This window comes from Agrilus planipennis, unplaced genomic scaffold, assembly GCF_000699045.2.
Source record: "Agrilus planipennis isolate EAB-ADULT unplaced genomic scaffold, Apla_2.0 scaffold2, whole genome shotgun sequence".
Classification (NCBI taxonomy): Eukaryota; Metazoa; Arthropoda; class Insecta; order Coleoptera; family Buprestidae; genus Agrilus; species Agrilus planipennis.
Window position 1 is genome coordinate 760,201 of NW_020442464.1, and position 24,031 is coordinate 784,231.

Below are 24,031 nucleotides of genomic sequence, written 5' to 3' on the forward strand. Positions count from 1 at the left end.
AAAGGGCCATATTGATCTATATTAAATGCACAATGTATTTAAAAGTACTTAATTGGATAAGGATTAATGCTGTATTGCTTAAAATCGCTTCGTAAATAAGCCATTATTTCTCGTAAAAAGTAAAGGATAAAAAATGGTTATTGTGGGTTATCCCTAAGAGATAGACATATACCATCGCGGACTTTCTTGTAGATCTTTTTAAGGTGTACAATACCATAGTATATTATTTTGATCTATCTTGTAGAGTTCAGCCAGCGTTTGGAATGTAAGCGCAAAAAATGTGTTTATTTACGACATCACATTACAAATCCCTAAAATTATCAGTGTTTCTCTACTATATTATGCATGTATTATACATATAAAACAATATTGACTCGACAGACAACGCATACCCTAAACCGGAGGGAATTATTCATCGAATACTCTAAGGGCACACTAGCAACAATTTCTTTAATATTCCATTTCTTAGTGATGTTCAAGAGATTGACTGACTTACAATATGTAGCCTAAATCAATAGATCTAAAGTTTTGTAGAAATATTTCTTGAGGACTGTTTATAAATCGTTTACTGGTAAAAAAAAAATACAACGTGTAATTAATTATACAACACCCTACTAAAGTGAAACTTCTTCAAACACACAAACATACCGGAATATGGGTTAAGGAATTGGTTTAGTGGTATTATTTGTACACTACTTATACTTCGCACGGGTGCAATGCTGATAGTAAATATACTATAGCATATCTATATACAACAATCACAGCTTTTTTGTCATTAGACAATACTACAAACCGGACGGTACCGCCNAAGAGGGCCTTCCGCCCTACCTTCCGGCGTAGTCCGGAGGGACTGCCCGTCCACCAGCATTACTGGCTGGTGGGAATGAAACACCCAAAAGTTTTTTTTTTTTTAGAAACGATCGCTTTATCAATTGTCATTGCAGTTCTGATACGTCACCTCACTTATTAGGATTATTAAAAACGACCAATGTAAGGATTGTTGTGGTCTTGTTCTTCCTTTTATGTATCTTTTTTTTTTAATGTGAAGAAATAATTTCCGCGCACAATATGTATTTTCGTATATGCCTATATGTTCTTGTGCAGTGTCCTCAAATTACTGATACCTACTATGAATCCATCATTTAGGCAGTGTTTCAAAATTCTATGAACGACTTTGGCATTTCCTTTGCTCTTAGTCTAATTTATACTAAGTAATTGACCAATCCCTGACATAAAGCAAACACCTTCAGTTGTACGTATGCATGACTGAATTTCGGATATTATTTATTATAGTTTAACTTTTCTTCTCTTTCTGAATACTAATAGAATAACATTCTACAGTGGGCTGGCTAACTGAACTAGAAAGAAGCTGGTATGTCGAACATGTCATAATACTGGCTAAAAAAAGTGTAATCGATAACAAGTTCGAGACCTATATATTCTATAGATTCTAGAAGAGATGAGAAAGCTCAATAGTAGGTACAAAGGAAGAATATTAATGGTTTGTAACAACTAACAGAAAATCGACTTGGAAGGCAACAGCGAAAAGAGAGATATAAACTGTGGCGATCGGATGTAAATTTTGACATTATAAAATGGATAATAATGCAATCACCTACGAATGTAGAACGGATTTTCATATATTTAATAGTACCTACCTAATTCTACCATGAATGCGTCCGCTTTTAATAAATGTTTCTTGGAAATAAATGACAATGCTACGCGTAAATATTTGTAGGTATCTACAAATCCTCAATTCGTTGAATTGTGCGCTTCAAGTGAAAATGTGATTAAGGCACGTGATTCGAAATTACCGTATTAGGGAAAGGCGAATATAAATAGTCCGCTAGCCTGTCTATTTACCAGTCCAATTTATTGACTTACATTAAGTGGAAAAGTTTTCCTCCGAAAACTCAGGAGTGGCATTTATAACGCGGCGAAATTTTGCGGAAAGCAAACGCTAACGTTAGGCGTGATTAAAGAAATCTGAAAAAAGAAAACTCATTAAGAAAGTAGATCGTGTTCCAAATCGCTTTGAAAGACAATAAGGGTTATCAAGAACTCCTCGAGGAGCAAGGATTGTTCGAGTCGTAGCTTAATTCTCATGGTAATCTAATTCGATGGTACCGAAAGTCATTACAGGAGTAAATGAGTTTTCGTTAAGCTGCTGGTAGGTTAAAATCAAGATATGCTTAAAGTCTCTAATGCAATCGTATCGCAAGCAGACCCGATAAATCGAACTAAATTTTTTCTATATTCAACGCAAAACTTCTTTAAGTATCTTAAATTACACAAAAGGCCAAACGAATAAAGGCTCATTTCTATGACATCAGCTCCGAACAATACCTCTCCACGCAGTACAGTACAAAGAAATGCTGTCCACAATGTTATCAGCTAAAACTTCAACACCACAGCGCATTTTCCAGAATCATTGTTTTGGTTTTCCGGTGAATACTGAAATGCAAAACTGGTTTTTACATATGATGCAGAAAAAAATACTTTGGGTGCCTCATTTCTACCGGCTATCAAGCTGCTAATCGGACAGTCCCTCTGGACTTCACCTAAGGGTAGAGCCTCTTTAATCTCCTTTTAGGAATCGTGGGAATGGGTGGGTCATGTTTGGAGTAACGAAGATAAGACAAATGAAATGAAGACAGAAGAGAGTGAAAGATTAGATTATCTGTGGAATATTACTGCTCCAGCATTTGCTGATCCAAGGAAACCACAGAAAGACTGAGACTAGTGCAGATGGACTCGGAATCGAACCAGTCTCCTCCCGAATACTAAACTAAACCTCTAGGCCATGCCGCTCGGTATATTTTGTAGGTCCTCAGATGCATTATTACCTCACATATTTATAAGTGTTAAGTTTCTTTACTTTTCTCTAGAAATTATACGTAATAACTAGTCACAGGAAAAAAATCTAAAATGTTATGTTAAATATTTCACTACCGCTGGATAGTTACCCCTTTTAAAAGGCCAACAAACATTAATCGCAAGATCGTAAACTATATTGAAACTGTCAAAATCTTCTTCCATTCATAGTACAATCTAGATCTCAGTAGATCGCCCCAAATCTCTCAATTTCGCCGCTGAGGTTCCGGCCTGCCTGCCCTGCGCTGGTCCAATTTTTTCTGCTGTTAAGTAAACGTTAACCAGTGATAATCCACAGATAATATTTCACTTATATTCCCTTCGTCCATCTCACCTGTCTCTCCCCAGCCACCAGCCTTCAACTCCCACGGTTCCTAAAATGAGACTCTAAAAGGCTAAAGGAGGCCTTTGGTTAGTGGCTGGTGGGAATGAGATGAACAAAAAGTTTTTACACCAACTCTATTTCCGGACTATTAGAAGCGAACGAAAAATTACTGTAGATAAATAACGACACAATGTAATGTATTCCCATTAAATATTCTTAATCAATTACCATCGTAGGTGTTCCATTAAAACAATTATAACTTACGGTTTTATCTTCAGCACAACCATGTTGGTTCCTAAAACCTTCCACTTAACAAAATTTGCAAGTCAATAATCTTTTACCTTTCGCAATCAATTTCGGCAAGCACCTAATACTCATATAATAAACTATTAAGAAACCAATTAAACAACGCCAACCTGACTAAGTTTAGGCGGATGGTAATCTATATGTAAATCGATTTCAGGATAAGGCTCTCTAACTGACTTTGCATATTGAGCTCAATAACAACGTCTGAGCGATGATGACTCTCAGCATAACTTCGAATAGCGCGAATTAACAAACGACCCAGTTCTAGTCAGTCGATGTCCTTTACTGAATACAGCCGAACCGATTCTCTATCCACTTACAACATAACCTAACCGCAGATAATCAGCTTACTCGTCACAGTTCCTAAAAGGCTTCCGAAAATGTCCAACATATTATCCTTCGGGAATACGCTTAGTTAGTTCCTGATATGCAGCTGTGGGGATATTCTTGTCTCTACCCGGCTATCTATCCCGCATCGTCAATTAAGATCGTATTATCCTTTGATACCGACCGTAAATGGACTCATATAAGAAGTTACCATGTCTTTATAATCGATTTACTTCGAACTCGACGTCCGTTCATAGAACTAAATTAAGTTATCGACAAGTTAAGAAAAGCTTGGTGTCTAAACTTTTCAAAGAAGACTATTTTGTCTCCCCAATATCTGACATAACGTGGTTATCCTTGAATTGGAAAACATTTCCTTGTATAGTCCGCATAAAGTACAAGCTTTACAATTACCATCATAATTTGCAGTAGTAGCTTTTTCCAATACTGGTAAGCCTTTACTGAAAAGCGATAAGAGGTAATTTGAAGTAATTTCATTTTTTAGTGAAAAGACTTTTTGCATATATATTGGCTTTACTCTGAAGATAATACTGCAAACTTCTAAAATTTAACTGCCATTTCAAAAATCGACTCGTCGAACGAGCATCGTCGCTATGGTATCGATCGACATTTGTACAACTCTAAGATAAAATATCCGGAGACCATTCGAAATTGCTTACATAAAACGCTGTTCTGCCGTGATGTCCAATAAAATCAGCAGCAATTTTGAATACTTCTTACATACTGTCGAATAAAACAAAAAAAATCCCGAAACAGGATGAAAAAATTTGGGGATAAAAAGTAAAAGATAAGTAAAAATGAACAATTGTTCAAATTTATTACAAGAGATGCGATACACCGTCAAATTTGTAAAGGCTTTCGCGGCCGATAAAACTGATGCGACCCAGATTCGGATTTAAAGGGCGTCGTGGGTTGATCGGCATCGGAGATGGCTCCACATCTAGCATCGGAAATGGAAGGTCTAATGTCTGTCTCTAATTACCCCCCCAGGGTCCTTACCTTGTCAAGGTGTTGGGTATTAAGGTGGTTGTACACTAATGACGAAAGCAGAGTAGGTGCGAAAAGCATAGTAGCTCTGGCCAGGAGGCAGAAGGATGTCCAGTGATAGCGAGATTACGGCAAAACGGATATCACCCAGCGAAGGGTGCTCCGGAGTAACTGATGTCGACCGGAGTGCCTATACCAGTACTCGGAAGGCGGGAGAGCCCCAGGAGTTTAGCTGCGATTCCTGCCCCGCCAATTGGTGTTGGACTCGAGCTGGCGGTTGGGTACAGCCCGCATACTGGGTTAGGGGACTGTGCAGCGGTCGCCAGGTTCGTTGTGTAGTCCCTGCATTCAAGGCTTAAGGGTTCAAATAGGCCCGAACTTGGGGGTTACTCGCCTCGTTAACCCTCAGGCACCGCAGCGGTGGCGTCCTGGGACCAATCCGTCTGACAGAGGGTAGACCCCAGGAAGTCCCTCAGCTGTGTTGGTTTGAGGTGTGGATTTGCCATTGTTATACTACTAGTGTAGCCTATCCAAATTTGGACGAATGTCGATGGAGTATAGCACTTTATTTTAACCATAGCGTTTCTCCATGCCGCAACCTGTTGATTCCGTCAGCGGGCGTTTAGCGACAGATGCAGAAACAGGAGTTAAGAGGAGTAGAGGCAGACCTAGATTAGATTACTGTTCCCAAATAGTTAAAGATGTGGAATGTTCTAATTTTAGGGAAATGCGAAGATTACCTCAGAATAGGATATAGTGGAGGTGTGTGTCCAGCCAGTCTTAGGACTGACAACCTTATGATGATGACTAGCCGAGTGAAAATGTTCTATTAAAGCAATTGTCCTATGTACTTACACTAATAAAATTTGATTCTTATCTTAATTACCAATCCCGAGTGCAACTGCCCTACGTCTTTTATGTGATAGCTATGTCCGAGTTTCTATTTTCAGGTAACATTTGTTACTCCTTTCCTTGGGAGTACATTTAGATAGCATCGTTTTTGTTGAACTTCTTGGGCAATATAGGAAAGCAATAAACATTATTAAAGGTTAAATTATTGCTACGGAGGGACCAACTAAGCTCCTGTCGTTTTTCTTCGTGTTTCTTGTGAACTTTTTTCGTATCTCCTCGATTCCGAAATGCTTTTTATTGTTCGGTCATTACTGTCGACGAAGAGGTTCCGTCGAGACAAATATCGCCAGGAAATGGCTTCCACCTATCTCGGCTGCACCTGCGTCTTTTTGTAGCAAATGATCCGCGAAATTCCCGGTTATTATTTGTTTTTCCGTCTTTTTGTTCAAATCACGCCGCACATGTGAAGAAAAAACTGAATGGTATAAACTTGATCGACTATAGTCTCTTAACCTTCATTGAAAATATCGATATCTAATAAAGACCACTGAAAGTTACGAAATTCACTTCATTTCACTGATATTTGAAGAAAATTGAAAACCAGAAAGCAGGCTAATTTATACTCAATAAGCCATATTTATAAAAATAAAGCTTTTACTTTCATGTAAAGGGTAGAAATAAAAGCTTTAGCTTCAATTCGTATTCATAATCTAAACCTTTTCCTTGCAAGGAAATGCTTAAGATTAATAAAGTAAAAGGTACAGATTAGCCCCTATTGATTTCGACAAACTAGTTGAAAGTGTTCCGTGATAGCTGTATATTTTATTTGTTTAATACATTCCCGATTTACTTGTGCAGTGTTGAATGTTATCAAATCTAAAATGGTTCATACAATAACCCAAAAATTTTAATTTTCTGCACAAGTGACACGACTGCTCCACCTATTTCGGGATACGCGCCAAGAAAGTGGGTCCGTCAACCGCAACACATTCTCCTCCTCAAATCTAAACAACGGTTTAGAATCTGATTCTCGTGGTGCACGTCTTGGTTTGTAGTACTTTCTTGTACGTAAATGCACCATATAAGTATAACAAGCACAACACTGGGACCACACAACTAAAGATTACTTATACAAGTCTTTTAGATAGATTTTAACACAAAAACTGTCCTACAAATACATAAATTATTACGTTACAAACTGTGTAATGTCTGGGCAGCTACTGAAAAGTTGAAAAAAGCGAGAAATTGTGAACCTAGATTCCTTTTTTCAGAAGCAAATACTTTAGTTTTTGTGCAGATGCTTCATTTTATAAATATAAATTATGTAAAACCTTTTACTTTAAAGCAAACCTTCTAAGCAAAACCTTTTCCTTCGCTTTTTTTTATGTATATACCTTGAAGGAATTGCTTCAATTTTTGGAAGCAAAAGGTAAGGCTTCTTTTTGTAAATATCACATAATATCTTATACATATAAAACAATATTGACTCGACAGACAACGCATACCCTAAACCGGAGGGAATTATTCATCGAATACTCTAAGGGCACACTAGCAACAATTTCTTTAATATTCCATTTCTTAGTGATGTTCAAGAGATTGACTGACTTACAATATGTAGCCTAAATCAATAGATCTAAAGTTTTGTAGAAATATTTCTTGAGGACTGTTTATAAATCGTTTACTGGTAAAAAAAAAATACAACGTGTAATTAATTATACAACACCCTACTAAAGTGAAACTTCTTCAAACACACAAACATACCGGAATATGGGTTAAGGAATTGGTTTAGTGGTATTATTTGTACACTACTTATACTTCGCACGGGTGCAATGCTGATAGTAAATATACTATAGCATATCTATATACAACAATCACAGCTTTTTTGTCATTAGACAATACTACAAACCGGACGGTACCGCCACAACCGCTATGTCTCTGCATTTTAAATCTGTAATATCTTCGAAAATATTCATTTAAATAACATGCTGTAAAGGGCCATATTGATCTATATTAAATGCACAATGTATTTAAAAGTACTAAATTGGATAAGGATTAATGCTGTATTGCTTAATATCGCTTCGTAAATAAGTCATTATTTCTCGTAAAAAGTAAAGGATAAAAAATGGTTATTGTGGGTTATCCCTAAGAGATAGACTTTTTTGTAGACCTTTTTAAGGCGTACAATACTGTAGTATATTATTTTGATCTATTTCGTAGGGTTCAGCAAAACCGCAAAAAAATGTGTTTATTTACGACATCACATTACAAATCCCTAAAATTATCAGTGTTTCTCTACTATATTATGCATGTATTATACATATAAAACTTCCTCTTAAATTACTCTATCTATTAAAAAAACGCATTAAAATCCGTTGCGTAGTTTTAACGATCTAAGCATAGATAGGGACAGACAGCGGGGGAAATGCGTTGCATGATTTCGTTACATAGCAACTCGCATGAAACGAACTTAACCTGTCGTGCGTAAAGAAGTTTCACTTCAAAAAATTATCACAAGTATTTGAAAAATTATTTGCATAATCAAATCAAATTTGAATACAAATAATAAATATTTTCGTTGAAAAGTATTTAAAATATACTTAAGATTGTCAAATAAAAGTGTTCAATTGAATGAATTATATTTTACAATAAACGCCGAAAATGCATGAGAGAAGTTTCAACGTTCTGGTATTAGCGTAACGATTACCTGGTACTTATTGAATATTACCTAACGCTAATGTGGCTGGTGCTATTGAACAAGGTTTACAAGCTGAAGAGCTTATTGAATACACAATTATCAAGAGGTACGCTGTGGAAATGAACACTATAAAGTTACAGGTAAACGACATCGCTGCTAACTTTGCTACTACAGTAGTTGTTAGTGAGTGTACAATACGAGATGAAGGGTCCAGAATGGTTGTCGAGGAACAGTAATCCCCTTTCACACAGATTCCGCAGCAATTCGATGGAGTTTGGGAACTAGTTTTGATTGTCTTGCAACATGCAGTATTGGTCCAGCTGCTGGAGAATGGAGATTCATATCGGGACTGCTTTCAATGCTCTCCGATAATTACAATACGAATATTGGTTTGAAGTGTTTATAATACGGTACTTTCCAGGAATTTAAACAACAAAATGATATATTCGAATTTGTTGTCGACAGAAAATTTCAGCATTTAAGATAATTATTGTGTCGGTGAATAGAAAAAATTGTGCTTAGAAGAATTATTAAAAAAAACGGTATCAGATTAAATCAGTAAAACAAAGACTTAACACGCAAAGCCAGATCGAGACCATATAAGCAAGACCAAGACCAAGACTAAGACCAGGTCTTTGAACAAAACGAAGACCAAGACCTAATAAACAAGACCTAGGTCAATCCCAAGTCTGAGACCGTTGATTTTCAGATGGTAAAATTGCGAGACTACTAAAAGTTGATGTTATATAAGAACAGGCGTTTAATGTGTAATGTACATATAGTTGGGACGGTCAAAATTGGCATAGTCCGCAATAAAACCATCGCATTTACTTTCTTCTTTCAACTTACTAACTAGACTAGAGAGGTTGTTGACAGAACGCCTACTTTTACTCACGACAGGGAATTGCAGTGGACAGTTACCATAAAAAAGGAATAACAAAACATCAATTAATTTGTAACAGAAAGAGATGCAGACAAGCAGAATTTGAGCATGTTACCAGCTGTTCGTTTTCTCACAAACGAATAGTTATTGAAGCAATTATAAAACTTTTATAATTTTAGTCCATTTATTTCTATTTGCATTTATTTTGTCAATATTATTTTTTAAGTTATTCATAGTCATGCTCGGCCACTAGAGTCATTTTACAACCCTTTTGTAACTTTCATCTGGTATTTCCAAATTTCTAGGTGGACTTGCTGGCAACATCTGTACATAGACCAGTTCATTTATGTTCAATGTATACCTACATTGTATTATTAGTAAATAAGTAAAAGAGTCCGATCTATGTATCCCAATTGTATTTATATTCGCATTTTCAGTAACCAAACCAAGTCATCACAAGCTTTTCACAACATTAACATCATTCATTATTCATTACAAAAGTCGCTGTCTTAAACATTCAAATTATTCAGTCAATCTTATCTCTTTTTATTTAGTTAGCTTTTTAATTCGTCATAAGTTTCTACGGTAGTTTAAGTTTGGTATTTATTTGTATATATCCGTATTTTCTAAGAGAATTAAATTCTTTAAACCAATTAGAAGAGCCATCAAACACATGCTTTTCCTTACACCAGCGTCGAACTTTAAAGAAAATTGAACATTCTCAGGAATTTAAGAAAGCAAAGACATTCGTTTAAAGATATAATTCCAACCAGGCAGTTATAAAGCCGGCCCTGATTTTTTGCATACCTAAGCAACCTCTAACCGCTGCACCGCTTACTATTATTCGATTATCTCTTTTCACTTTGTTTGTACTACTGATGAATCATTTCCTAACTTGACAAAGACGTGTTCAAAACGCAGCAAATGAGTACAATCCCAAGTGGAAACAAGAAAGAAGATACAAATAATTTATAGCGAATTTTGCCAATTTTTTGGTCGTCCTAATTATAGACATATCAAAAATATGCCAACATGAACTTTTCATCTTAAAGAATAACGTACCTACAAGTGTATTAGTTAGCTCTATCATATTATGTATCATTTTTTTTAGAATGTGAATTCCCCTAAAATCAAGTATGCTTATTATTGAAAGCGCTGTACATATTGAGCGATTTCACTAACGATGTACTTGACCTAGTGGAGGTGGATGACCCAAGAGTATGTACTAGAGCTTTGAATGAAACGTTCGTATACGCTAGTTTGTCTTCCTGTCCAGGTTAGGTAATTGTGATAATAATTTACGAATCTAAAAGAGTAATAAGCCACTGATATAATAATACCCTCATTAGGTAAATAATTCTGATTAAGAAAAACAAATAACTTGATGATTGCAATACGTAATACTCGGTTAAGCGCAGTTACTCTCTTGTTATATGCGTGTTAATCAATACATTGATTCCAGACTGTTCTGGAGTATACCCTCAGGGAGGGACCGACCGTAAAATAAAAATACTCTTAAATAAATGTAATAAATACTAGAAAATTTGTTACAACGCTCCATTTATAGAAAATCTAAAAAATTGGAGCAATTTTTCGCAAACATCCAAAGTACTAAGAAATATTATAAAAATAGTGTTGGAAATCAACGATGAGTTTTAGTTCTATAGAAATATGTATTCGTATTGTCCAGGTCACTTTAGGCCACATCTGGGTTTTATGGCCCTAAGGAGGCTACAGAGACTTTTGTACATTTTAAAGGTTAGTTCCTAAGAAGCTCCCGTTGTGTTAATACGTTTTTCTGTTGTTACTGATCAATAAAGTACAATTGGAGTTTTACTATTTTTCATTACTACTACAATTAAACCACCGAACCATTGCCAATCTTCATATAACTAACAAATAGTACAATATAAAGTGAAAAGAAAGCCGATATAACATCTACCTATCTCTTTCGATGACCAAACACCCACAGTGCTGCGTCAACTTTCTTTTTTTGCAAAAGATCATCAAAAGAAAATGTCAACACGAACGAAAGTAAGTGTTGTAGTCACGTTCTTCCTTTTGTTTAACAATTGAAATGGGAGTTTGCTTCAAATGATACCGAAACATTCGGGGTGAAATCGTACCCCACCTGTCACGAACAAATTATGGAATAAACTTTAAACAGCAGCTCGTGTGACAGTATCTTGAGATTCATTTATTTCAATTGATATATGATACGGAAATAATAAATTAGAAGGTAAAGGAAGCCTTACCTGTTCCATAAAACAAAACGTGGTATTGCAGAAGCCTTTCATTCCGCGGGAAAGTATTCCTAAAAGCAAAAGAAAAAATATTATAAGAAAAACTAGGCAGTACCATTCGATTAAAAGAAGCATATTAAATCCTCATCAATAATAATAAATAACAAATGTGGATTATTTATAATTATCTAAAAATATGTACACAATTTGGAATTTACACCGATTTATTTATATGTAACAAATGTTTTTTTTTCAAGCATAACTTAATCTTACAGCTAAATAATTTCAAAACTGTTGTTACAATTATATTTTCATTTAGATTACATGACTTGCAAATCCAGAGTGTAAATTGTTTTTCATAACTGTTTCTATGTTCAGACATTCGTTATTAAAAATTTCAACAAGGCTGTTCTACGCAAAGCTTAGAACAAAACTTACAGATTGATTTACAAATCCTGAACAATTCCACTTGCGTAGAACATTCCCACAAACCCTGCTCTGAGGTGCCTCTTCTATCGCAGAGGCATCCAGATCCAGGACCAAAATCAAAATAAATAAATATTAAAGTTAATACCTATAATTAAATTGTTTAATTCATAAAAATACCTGACTTTCTACAAGTTAGGTAATCCTCAGCTTTTCCAAAAGTTTACTAAATTTACTTATACCTATTATCATAATGCTTCATATTGCGTCTGAGAGAAGGACATGCGACAATTTCCCATTTTCTAATATTATAATTACTACAAAATGCTTAAAACTGCATAATTTATAAAAGTGGGGTTGAGCATAACTACCCTAAAAACAATGTGACCTATCCCTCGTTAAGTAATTGAAACGATATGCACCCCAAAATTTAAATCTCACGAGTCATTTTATGGGTAAAGACAGACGAGCTAACCAAACACATTAAGTCAGTTTGCTACATTAAGCTGTCGAGCTTTTGGGGTAATCTCCAGTCATAAACCTTTGATTCATACTTGGTCTTAATTCGCACAACATGCCTAACTTCAGCCTTCATTATGGCTGAATTTTATTTTATTCTATTGGCTAAAAACATTCAATATCACAAAAAATGTTTTAATCCTCTTAAGCCAATAAATAAAAATACCGATATTAAAAGCAATAGCAATCTGAAACATATTTAATTATTTTTTATCAACTATGCGGTACCTATCAATAGACAATTAATAAAGGAACAAAACGTCATTATAATCAATTAGAACAACGTTTTAGGCGGCGAAATGTAGAGGTCCCATTCCCACGTAGTGTTGATATATTTTTATTACAGTTAGCATATTTACTTTTACACTTTCTCAAATGTTAACGCTAATCTCGTATTTTTCTGTAAACACAAAACATATTCTACAGTACGTTGGAAATTAGGCTGCCAGATATGCACACTGTCATCACATCGAAGACGCGGTCAACATCATTAAAGACAGTACAACTGTAGGGATAGATATATAGGAGCAAAAGATTAGTATGCTTAGATTTGCTGCTGATATAGCAGTATTAGCATCTAACAAGGAAGAGTTAGAGATAGCTTTAATTAAAATGGAAGCGGTATTGATAAAACAGTATTGTATAAAAATAAATAAAAGTAAAACAAAAATACTGATATGCAAGGTAAGAAAAAGTAGGGAAAGAGCGAATATAAAGATAGCAGATGAAAAAGTGGCCGATTTTAGGTATCTAGGAAGTCAGGTAAGTCAGGACGGAAAAAGTAATAGAGATATACAGCAGAGGATAGTGCAGAGTGGAGTCGCCTTCAATAAAAAGAAGACTTCTATGCTCGCGAACGGTTAATTTAGAAATTCGAAAAAGATTCTTAAAGGTGTATGTTTGGAGCGCGGCAAGGTACGGATGCGAAACATGGACAGTGGGTGCGGCGGAAAAGAAAAGATTAGAAGCATTCGAAATATGATGTTATAGGCGAATAATGAGGATACCGTGGATAGAGAAGATTAAAAATGAAAAGGTATAAGAAAGAATAGGAAAACAGTAGACTCTATGGAAGTCAATGAGAAATAGGCGAGATAGATGGTAAGACATCTTCTCAAGCGTGAAGGTCTGGTCAGAGACATATATTAGAGGCAGAGGCAGGAGTTAAGAAGAATAGAGGTAGACCTAGATTAGATTACTGCTAACAAATAGTTAAGGATGTGGGTTGTTCTGGTTTTGGGGAAATGCGAAGATTAGCTCAGAATATAAAGGAGTGGAGGTGCGTGTCCAACCAGTCTTTAACTGACGACCTTATGATGATGATGTTTTACATCAGTGCATAAAGCTAAAACGGTAGGTATAGCACACGTTACTCGCAAAATTATCCTTATCTCTATAATATGACGTGATTATTTTTAACCGAATAACTCATGTAACTCATCTGCGAAGTACGCGAGCCGGAATGGAATCGATGTCGCAGTGGTCATACCTTCCACTCCACGTTGTATACTACCCCCGTAAATTCTAATTCTAAATCTTCTCTAAATTCAACTTCAAAAACTGAGTGTCTTTGGAATAACGCAGCATGTACAGATCCATAGAATAAAATATATTTACAGAATAACTGCCTGTTTGTGAATTCCACTCTCTTCCAAGATTTAAACTTATTATTGATTCCATTCACTCTTCTTATTTCGAAAACAATCGCCTATAAACTTTCATGCTGTCATAAACACGAGTATTCGAGACCAAAATGATGTAGGTCATCCTTTCATAAAAACAAAAATAATCGGGATATCTGTCTTGAAGGAATATCATAAATACGACTTGCTTGCATCCAAAAGGTACCGAAAGAAAATGGTAACTTAAAGATGTCGTATTTAGTACATCTTTTGTTTACAATTAATGAAGCTTTGCCTACGAGAAAAACCCTTTTATGTACTAACAAGAAAACTGACGTAATTGTAAAATATCCAACCCGGTTTGTGTATTGTGCAGATACACGTCCGTCCGCCTTCCAGCCCTTCGAGCGTTGTAATAATAAAACAGAGCGTTCAAAGGCGAGCGGTGTACACCTGCCGAGTTCGGGAAACTTGGTATATACCTACACCTTCCTTTCTTGTTAATTCAAACTCTTGGATATAAATTGGTACGGACGCTTTCACGGAAGCTAATGCTTCTCATGGGGATGCTTAGGTCGGAATGTAGCTATTGTCTGTTATCAGTATAAACAATCTCTTACCTGCACGCGGTTAAATTAAATGCAACACCGATTTAGTGTGATAGTTGCGACCGTTTAATAGCAATTAATTTTACGGTGTATTTAATTTAAGGTCGAAGACGAAAATCGCTTGTACAGACAAGTTCGTTCTTCCCTTCTTCGTGAAATCAATGATATACGAACCAGGATACTCGTAAAGGCAATTCATGTAATAGTGATCAACTGTTTAAGTAGATTAATTTATATTTAGGTAATCTTTTAAGCTAATGGGTCATTTTCTGCGTTAAAGCGGGGGATGGTCTAAACTCGTGCATTAATTAGGGGCAGACGCCTGCAACAACAACTGTACGTTGCAGACTGTAGGAGCATTAGATGTGGAGTTTTCGATCAGTAAACATAATTTATATAAATCTATTTCATTCTAAACGAACCCCGTTTGAATTAAAATNTCAATTCTTTTAGATTTTATATGGTGTCATTTAGTAACATTCTGGCGAAATCTGATATTAATTAAAAACCCTGTTAGACTTGTAGGTTTTCAATTAAAAAACAAGTTTTGTTATTAATTTTCAACAAAAGTAAATTAATAAAATAAAATAAAATAATTCGAAGTGGTCTGTATACTGTCGAAACTGCCAGACGCGGGTCGCGATTTCGATCTTTATGGATACCATCAGCGCGTCGCAGACAGCTCCGCCAGAACACAGACCAACTTTTACCTGCTGTCTTAGCATCGTACTACAGATAGCGTTTACCGCGCCATTTGTAGTGTTTTCCAAATATAATTAGATTGTCACGAGGTAGGGGGTAGGGACAAACACGAGCTGTCATCATCTAAGCACCACCACCGGATAACACTCAGCGATAATAATTGGGTCATATCTGATCAATTACTTTATGATATATCCATTTTTCAGTGTTACCCTTACTTTGAAAACGTTATTTATTGAAGTTATACTTCTTTAGGCGCGTTATGAAAAACTGATGAGAGTGAAATTTCAAGATGCGCGCGCATCACTGTAACACAAAATTAACTTGCGTAGAACATTCCCACAAACCCTGCTCTGAGGTGCCTCTTCTATCGCAGAGGCATCCAGATCCAGGACCAAAATCAAAATAAATAAATATTAAAGTTAATACCTATAATTAAATTGTTTAATTCATAAAAATACCTGACTTTCTACAAGTTAGGTAATCCTCAGCTTTTCCAAAAGTTTACTAAATTTACTTATACCTATTATCATAATGCTTCATATTGCGTCTGAGAGAAGGACATGCGACAATTTCCCATTTTCTAATATTATAATTACTACAAAATGCTTAAAACTGCATAATTTATAAAAGTGGGGTTGAGCATAACTACCCTAAAAACAATGTGACCTATCCCTCGTTAAGTAATTGAAACGATATGCACCCCAAAATTTAAATCTCACGAGTCATTTTATGGGTAAAGACAGACGAGCTAACCAAACACATTAAGTCAGTTTGCTACATTAAGCTGTCGAGCTTTTGGGGTAATCTCCAGTCATAAACCTTTGATTCATACTTGGTCTTAATTCGCACAACATGCCTAACTTCAGCCTTCATTATGGCTGAATTTTATTTTATTCTATTGGCTAAAAACATTCAATATCACAAAAAATGTTTTAATCCTCTTAAGCCAATAAATAAAAATACCGATATTAAAAGCAATAGCAATCTGAAACATATTTAATTATTTTTTATCAACTATGCGGTACCTATCAATAGACAATTAATAAAGGAACAAAACGTCATTATAATCAATTAGAACAACGTTTTAGGCNCCTTAGGATCAGTATTACGCCAACAACTCGGGCAGTTATAATATCTGTTCAATGCTATACAAAAACTTGAAAAAGGTGACCCCCAACAAGTAGTTTTTTGCCTGTGTAGCATACTAGAGTCATCTCTATTCTAAGGCAAAATGCATTTGTTACATCTCTGTTAGATACACATTCTTAAAGGCAATTTATTTATTGTTTTTAATTAATATTATCCTTGCAATGGCTGTATACTCGTAATTAGATTTTATGACGAACAACAAAAATTTAAGATAGGATATCTACTGATGAAATTTGCATGTAATATTTTAACCATAATAATTTAATTAAATACAAATTGTACAACAATCGTCTCTTTATCAGAAGAGATTTGTTGTATACTAGACTGAACTGGTGCTGTCCCAGTTCGGGTGTAAAACTGACGACGATGGGAACAATAATAGAAGACGACACTCCCCTATAACTTTTCTGATTATTAATTGAAGCAATATTAAACAGTCAAATAGAAGTAAAAACAAGAAATAAGATTAAATATGTGCAAAAGACGAATGATTTGTGATTATTACAAAACTTCTATTTTCGCTAGAAAAATTGCTTTTACAGGAAACAACTTAAAAGAGGATGTTTATTTTGATGTGGAATCTTTTCGGGCCTCGCCAGGAACATATCTGCAATTCCGATCAATAAAACGCTGGACGCTTTGGCACATTGCTACGTACGGTAGTCTGAATCCCTTCCAACCGGGGCGATGAGGTCATTTTAAACGCCAGCGGTTAAAGGGGTTCACGTTACCAGCCAATTAGCCCTATATCCCACCGAGTTTGCCATCCAAACCACGAAAAAGCACAATCTAAAACGGGAACAGAATATGTATATAGATACTAGTACCAAAACGGAAAGGGGCAGGAAAAGCGCTTGTTGACAAAATGTTGAAAGGACAAAAATCTAATGATTAATCCGTGCAAAGTTGAACATAAATTTTAAACAGAACGTTGAAAAAGTAAATTGGGTTTAAATCCTTTACAAAATTGGATTACACAAAAACAGAAGAACATCTATGAACACCAAATGGACATTAAAATTTTCCGTTCAAATTTTGATAAATTATATTATCACAGAGTATTAGGTATATATATGCTGGACAGATGGTTTGTTCAAACTTCTTTTGTACGCCAACTCGACAGTAGGGCTAATTTTGACACTTTTTAGTAATAAAAATTCTATTGGAGTCGTGTATATGAGATCTAGCTCATAAAAAATAAAATCATCGAACGAAAGGATTGTCAAAGTTAACTAGTCCTCTTACTAGGTCAGAAAAAAATGTATGTTAATAAATGCATACAGGATAAATATTGGAAGATTGAAGAATGTCGATGCATACCGAGCGGTATAGCCTAGAGGTTTAGACCATTGCTTAGCATTCGGGAGGACGCCGGTTCGAGTCCAAGGTTTTCTGTGGTTTCCTTGTATTACTTAGGCAAATACTGGCGCAGTAATATTCCACAGATAGTATTTAATTTTCTTCTGTCTTCATTTCATCTGTATCATTTTTCTCACCAGAACCATCACCCACCCGTTCCCACGATTCCTGAAAGGAGGCTTCTGCCCTACCTTCCGACGTAGTCCAGAGGGACTGCCCGCCCACTAGCATTACAGGTTGGTGGAAATGAAACACCCGAAAAATTTTTTTTTGGTGATGCATTGCGTATAACTCTGTGTTCTGGACTCATTTAGGTTTTGTTTCGTCGTTAATTTAATTGATGTTGTTTGCTGTCAAACATTGGAAATGCCACTAGGTTAGTTTTATGTGTTTCTGAAAGATTAGTTGGTGAAAAACATTGATGCTTGTAATAAGATCTGAATTTGGTTGATAATCTACATGAAACATGATGACAAGTCAACTGCTATTTAAAAAAAGGGTCATTATCAAGAATAAAGGTTAAAACAATACTGAATATTCAGTATATTAACCATCCAACTACTAATTAAAGAATGTGAAAGGTCATTCTTCACGATAGTTTTTTATTTTCAGGATTATGCTTCTAATACCTTGTTTTGAGTTCATGAACAGGGTGTAACTATGCTCCATCGTATACTGCTGGATTACACGTTCTACAGTTACTTGATTGATACGAAAGAATGCTTAAGTGATGAGTTTGGAAAAGGTTCGATGGAGCGGAAAATTCCCGAATTTATCTCAGCGCACTACATTCTTCCACTTCATCTATTCATGGCATGTAACAGATAGCGGAGCACTTTTCGACAACGGTAAAACCTTCTCACCTACAATTTCACGTTCCTTTTTCATTCGCTAAGCTTTATCGGAAACTTTGTTTACATTATTTACTTTAAATGGCAATGGAGAAGGAGGAACACTGTGGGACTGCTGTTTTGCTGTTGCTTGCTCCCGAAAATGTTTCACAGAGTTCCTAAATGCTTCTCTCTGTTTAATTCCATTGTGACCGGTAAAATACGAAATAGTATCCCGATACTTCGGTCCCAGTAGGAACAGACAAAACTGCAGGTGTCCTGTAGAAAGTGGTAGGGTGTCTTGTGCAAGATTGTACGTGAAAATTGCAAAATACATTGCATCCACGAAATATCAGCTTTGCGAAGATGCGATCGCAATTTCTAAATCCATATGTTGCTTCACTTGCTAAACTATTCAAGAGCAGTTGATTCCCGATGTATATTAAACGAGATTATTAAATTGCAAAGTAGAAATTACCAACAAAAGGTAGGACAAATTGTGCAACTAAGAAGTTTTCATATCTTGTGTTCGGAATCGAGCACTTTTGCTAGTATCCGTTTCCGATATCCAGATGCATTTTACCAGTATATCTGAGCCTAGCTCTATTCTCTGTTCAGTCTTGTTCAAGAAATCGCAGTATAACAAGAAGTCGTTTCAATATTGAAAAGAAAAAGCTTATCTGTAATACGTGTCGTCCTTTTTGATTTGGAGAGTAATTTGAGTTAATAGTCATTCCTTATATTTCTTATCAAATTTTGAACACTACCATTGACTGATATTTCTGTATATAAATCATCTATTTATCATATATCACAATACTGTTTCCATTCCTGATGACTTCGATTAACCTAACACTCATATGTTGTCCTTTTTGCATTCTTCACGATGTCACACATGACACTACTTTTTCATCATCTACCATATTTCCGTTTACTATTCCCATACTGTGGAAACACTAACTGTAAGTTGGGCTCTCACGAACGTGATGCAGCTACTGCTAAAATTATTTTAGTTGCTTGAATGGAAACAAAAGTTTACGAATGTTGTCCAAAAATTGCTACCGTGGATAGAGACTGTTAGAAATGAAGAGGTATTAGAAAGAGTAGGAGAACAGAGGGCTCTATGGAAGTCAATAAGGAATAGGCGAGATAGGTTAGTAGGACACTTTCTCAGGCATGAAGGTCTAGTCAGAGACATATTAGAGACAGAAACGGAAGTTAGGAAGGGTAGAGCTCCCTCATTTTCCGTGAAATTTCTTCAAAATTGTTAAATTGGAGGAAATACCGTATATTACCCACTTTTTTGCGCTACTTTCTTTGTCATAATTTCCTCCTTGTGGTTTTGAAAGCGCTTTCTATACCTTTTAAAACCGTCTCTCTTGTTATTCTTCATTCACACAAGGACAGCAGTGTTCGAGCTTTCCCGTAAACAGCTTTTTAGTTGATTCTTCAAAATGGGCAATTCTCCTTAGTCGTTCTCATGTGTATTGTACGCCCCAAGCCATGAGAATTATCCCCTTGTAGCGATAAAATTACAACCCTCCTTATTGTACTCTTTCCTTTCACGTTCTACTTATCCAAGAAGTGTGTATTTATCTTGTCTTACGCTTCGTTAAGTTTCTAATGCATGATTAAAAGATTAAAACACATTTTATACTTCTTCGTAACTACAGCAAACAAACGAAAAGAACTGTAACAGACAATCTTTCTTCCATTTGTTGACCTATTTTCTTCTCCAGACAACACAGCCATTACTACCTCATTCCTTATTTTCAAACAGGCTTTGTACATCTAAATTATCATCATCTCAAAATGAGAACATTTATTAAGGGATTACCCATTACCTCGTGGTACTCACGTTGCAATTTGAAACCTTCTCATGCCTGCGATTTACACAGATTCACAGCTGCACATTGAAAGATATGACACCCCAATCGTCTACTTTTTCATTGCTACTTTGCTATACTTCATTTACTTTCTCTAGTAATGTACCCCTTCCAATGTCTTGGATGCGCGCTGGTAAAATCGTAGGTTGGGGAAAAAAAACCTCATTATACTCTCGACTCTTGTTCATTGAACATACTTTTTTATACACTACCTGCCAAAAGTTTTGTTCAATCATGAATAGTAGTTCGAGTCGAAAAGAAGCGTTAAAGCCTTTAATATGTCTTCAAATACAAATAAACATCTCGTTGATATTTTCAGTAGTAAATGGTACCAATAACAGCACATTTGAGCAATGCAATTTTAGTGGATAAAATGGTCAATTTTTCCGTGCAGTACTGTACGGATTATACGCTCCTCGCCGGTTAAGAGTTTGGCCGAGAGTTGTCTCCTTTCTTTTCTGGTCTAGTGCTGTTCTTTTCTACTTTGCGTCGGTCAAACTGAAGGTCACATCGCTACAGAAAGTAAACGAAGTATAACACACATTTCGGATGTTCTCAATCGCATTGCACCGAGAAATGACGACACTCTTAAATCGAGACAAGAAATTATGATCTTGATATAAGAAAAATTCACTTCTCGATCTTATGTTTCAAAACAAAATAAGAATTCGTCGTCGAAATCAAGACTCATTTCTTGGTGATTCGTGAAGCATTAGGCGTAAAGTGCCTACCATAAATATGCCCTTCCATTTTTCTTTACACCCGATGTATTAATGGCTTAAGAACACCCCAAGTATCTACTTATTCTTTGCTACTTCGTTAACCAGCACACATCTGCGCTACTGCTGAATCAAGACATGAAACTATGTTCACGAAAATGTCAATATAAAAAAAGTCCATTTCTTGATTTTATTTTTCAAAACACGATAAAAGTTCGTCGTCGACATCAAAACTCTCGTCGTGGTGAAACTGTGCGTAATGTGCCTATAGTACACTATAAAAGTGCCTTTCAGTTTTTCTTTAGAACCCCTGTATTGATGGTTGAAAATAAGGTTACATGTTGCTTGAATTTTAAGCAAGTCTGCCCGTGTTACGGGGGAAAACATTGAATAATTTATATGAAAATGCAAGCTTCCAACGACTATTCGCCTCGCCAAGAAGGAATCAACCTTCAGTCGCGTGACACCTTGCGACCGACGCGGTAGGCAGCGTTCTACTTTTACAAGTTTTACGAGCGTGTTGTATAATCTCTGATAATATGGTAATAGCGCTGTTTTGAACACGACTTTATAATCCGCACACCTTGCCTATCGCTAACTTCCCTTCAAGTGCCACAGTTGCCCTCCTCTCTAACCGCTCAATCTTATGTTTAAGATTGTAGATTACGTAACAAAAGAGCGTAATAGACACTTGCAGTTATTCGAAATATTAATGTCATGCAGAAAGAGATTTTTAAAATTAATACATATTGCAACATGTACCTAGGACATAATGGAAAACGTATCAAACACTTCAAAATTAAAGTAGTAAATATCAGAGATTAGTCAGATATGTATCAAGTTTGCATCGGGTACCCGGCGGATCCGACACATTTTTCACGATCTGAACGGGTACCAGATAATAACGCCGAGTAGTACCAGGTAATTCTACCAGAGGAAAAAAGAAAAACAAACACCAATAACAATAATTTAATGAGTACCTACAACAAAAAGCCTACCTAATAAAAATTGGAATTAAGATTGTATTGGGATAGGTCGTTTGTCCTAATTTGTATTATTTATTGATTACTATGCTAAATTATTTGTCATTTCGATAAAGTTCTTGTGTTTACTTTTTCTTTAGAACAGGAATACATCAATATAACAGTAGCACACGGTTACTCGCGAAGTTATCCTCGTCTCTATAATATTTTAAGTATCTAGGTCAGTCAGATAGGTTAGGACGGAAGGAATAGTAAGGATATAAAGCAGAGGTGAGCACAGGGTCGAGTCGCCTTCAATAAAAAGAAGTCACTTCTATGCTGGTGAACGGTTATTTTAGAAATCCGAAAAAGGTTGTTACAGGTGTATGTTTGGAGCGCGGCGCTCTACGGGTGCAAAACATGGACAGTGGGCGCGGTGGAAAAGAAAAGGTTAAAAGCGTTCGAAAAATGGTGTTACAGGCGAATGATGAGGATACCGTGGATAGAGAAGGTATTAGAAAGAATAGGAGAACAGAGGACTGTATGAAAGTTAATAAGAAATAGGCGAGGTAGGTTAGTACGACACCTTCTCAGGTATGAAGATCTAGTCACAGACACATTAGAGGCAGAAACAGGAAGTAGAAGGGGTAGAGGTAGACCTAGATTAGATTACTGTTCGCAAATAGTTGAGGATATGTGTTGTTCTAGTTTTAGGGAAATGCGAAGATTACTTCAGGATAGGAAAAGGTGGAGGTGCGTGTCCAACCAGTCTTAGGACTGACGATCTTATGATGATGGTTTAGTGTTTAAACGACTTTTTGAACGGGACGTTCGCGAGGGTGATATTTAATGAAAAACCCGTCAGAATGAATATGTGGGAACACTCGGTATAGCAATAAACAATTCAAATGTGTAATAATTAAAGTTCATCATTTCTGCGGTACAGTGCGACTAACTAGGTCATAGACATTTACACACACAGATGTAAATCGCTGAAACATCTATTGCCATTAAACCAATGTAAATAATTTTTGTATAAATAGCTTGTAAATAATTGAATAAATCAGTCTAACACCCGGTTCACTTTCATTTGGATGCTGCAATAGTGTCACCCTTAGATGCTGCAATAGTGTCAACCATCGGATGCTGCAAAAGTATCAGAACTCATCATAGATGCAGAAATGTGTCCAACGCTATTATAAAATCGGTTCTTCTCAGAACCACAACTTTTGTTAGTCACATCTTACTACGACCACACAGCGGTAGACTACAAATCAGTGTTCACAACCTGAAGCGAGGAAACTATCGTACCTGTAGCGTAGAATTATCGTACATGGAGCAAAATTATCGTACTTTTCAAAATAATCACTATAATTAGTAAATTACTCGTATTAATCGTGTAAAAAGACAGACCTGAACTACCCCCACCCTTTAAATTAAAAATCAATAATAGATAGAAAAATACTTAAATATAACAAGATATAGGGGGTGGAGGTATGTTAGTGGGGTGTTTTTGACCTTAGGCTATGGTTAGTGACTACATGACTACAATCACAAAATTGTGGATGGGAAGACCATCGACCCATCTGGTGACCAACACGAAGGGATGTTACCTGCCGAGGAAAAACCTACATACTAGCATGATAACGTTCTTTTGTTGCAGGCACGTTCTTCTAAATTTAACACTGCGTATAACAAAAATGTTTATAGCGCTGTGAGCAAAAAGAAAAAAA

The 24,031-nt window shown here is 35.9% G+C and overlaps 1 long non-coding RNA gene across 1 annotated transcript in view; it reads right to left on the reverse strand.

Moving 5' to 3' along the window:
* Positions 1-24,031, reverse strand: part of LOC108733580 — a 95,446-nt gene that overhangs the window by 44,061 nt on the left and 27,354 nt on the right. The window contains exon 2 of the long non-coding RNA XR_001937249.1: positions 11,526-11,584. This is a non-coding gene — a long non-coding RNA (uncharacterized LOC108733580). The remainder of the gene's footprint in view (positions 1-11,525; positions 11,585-24,031) is intronic.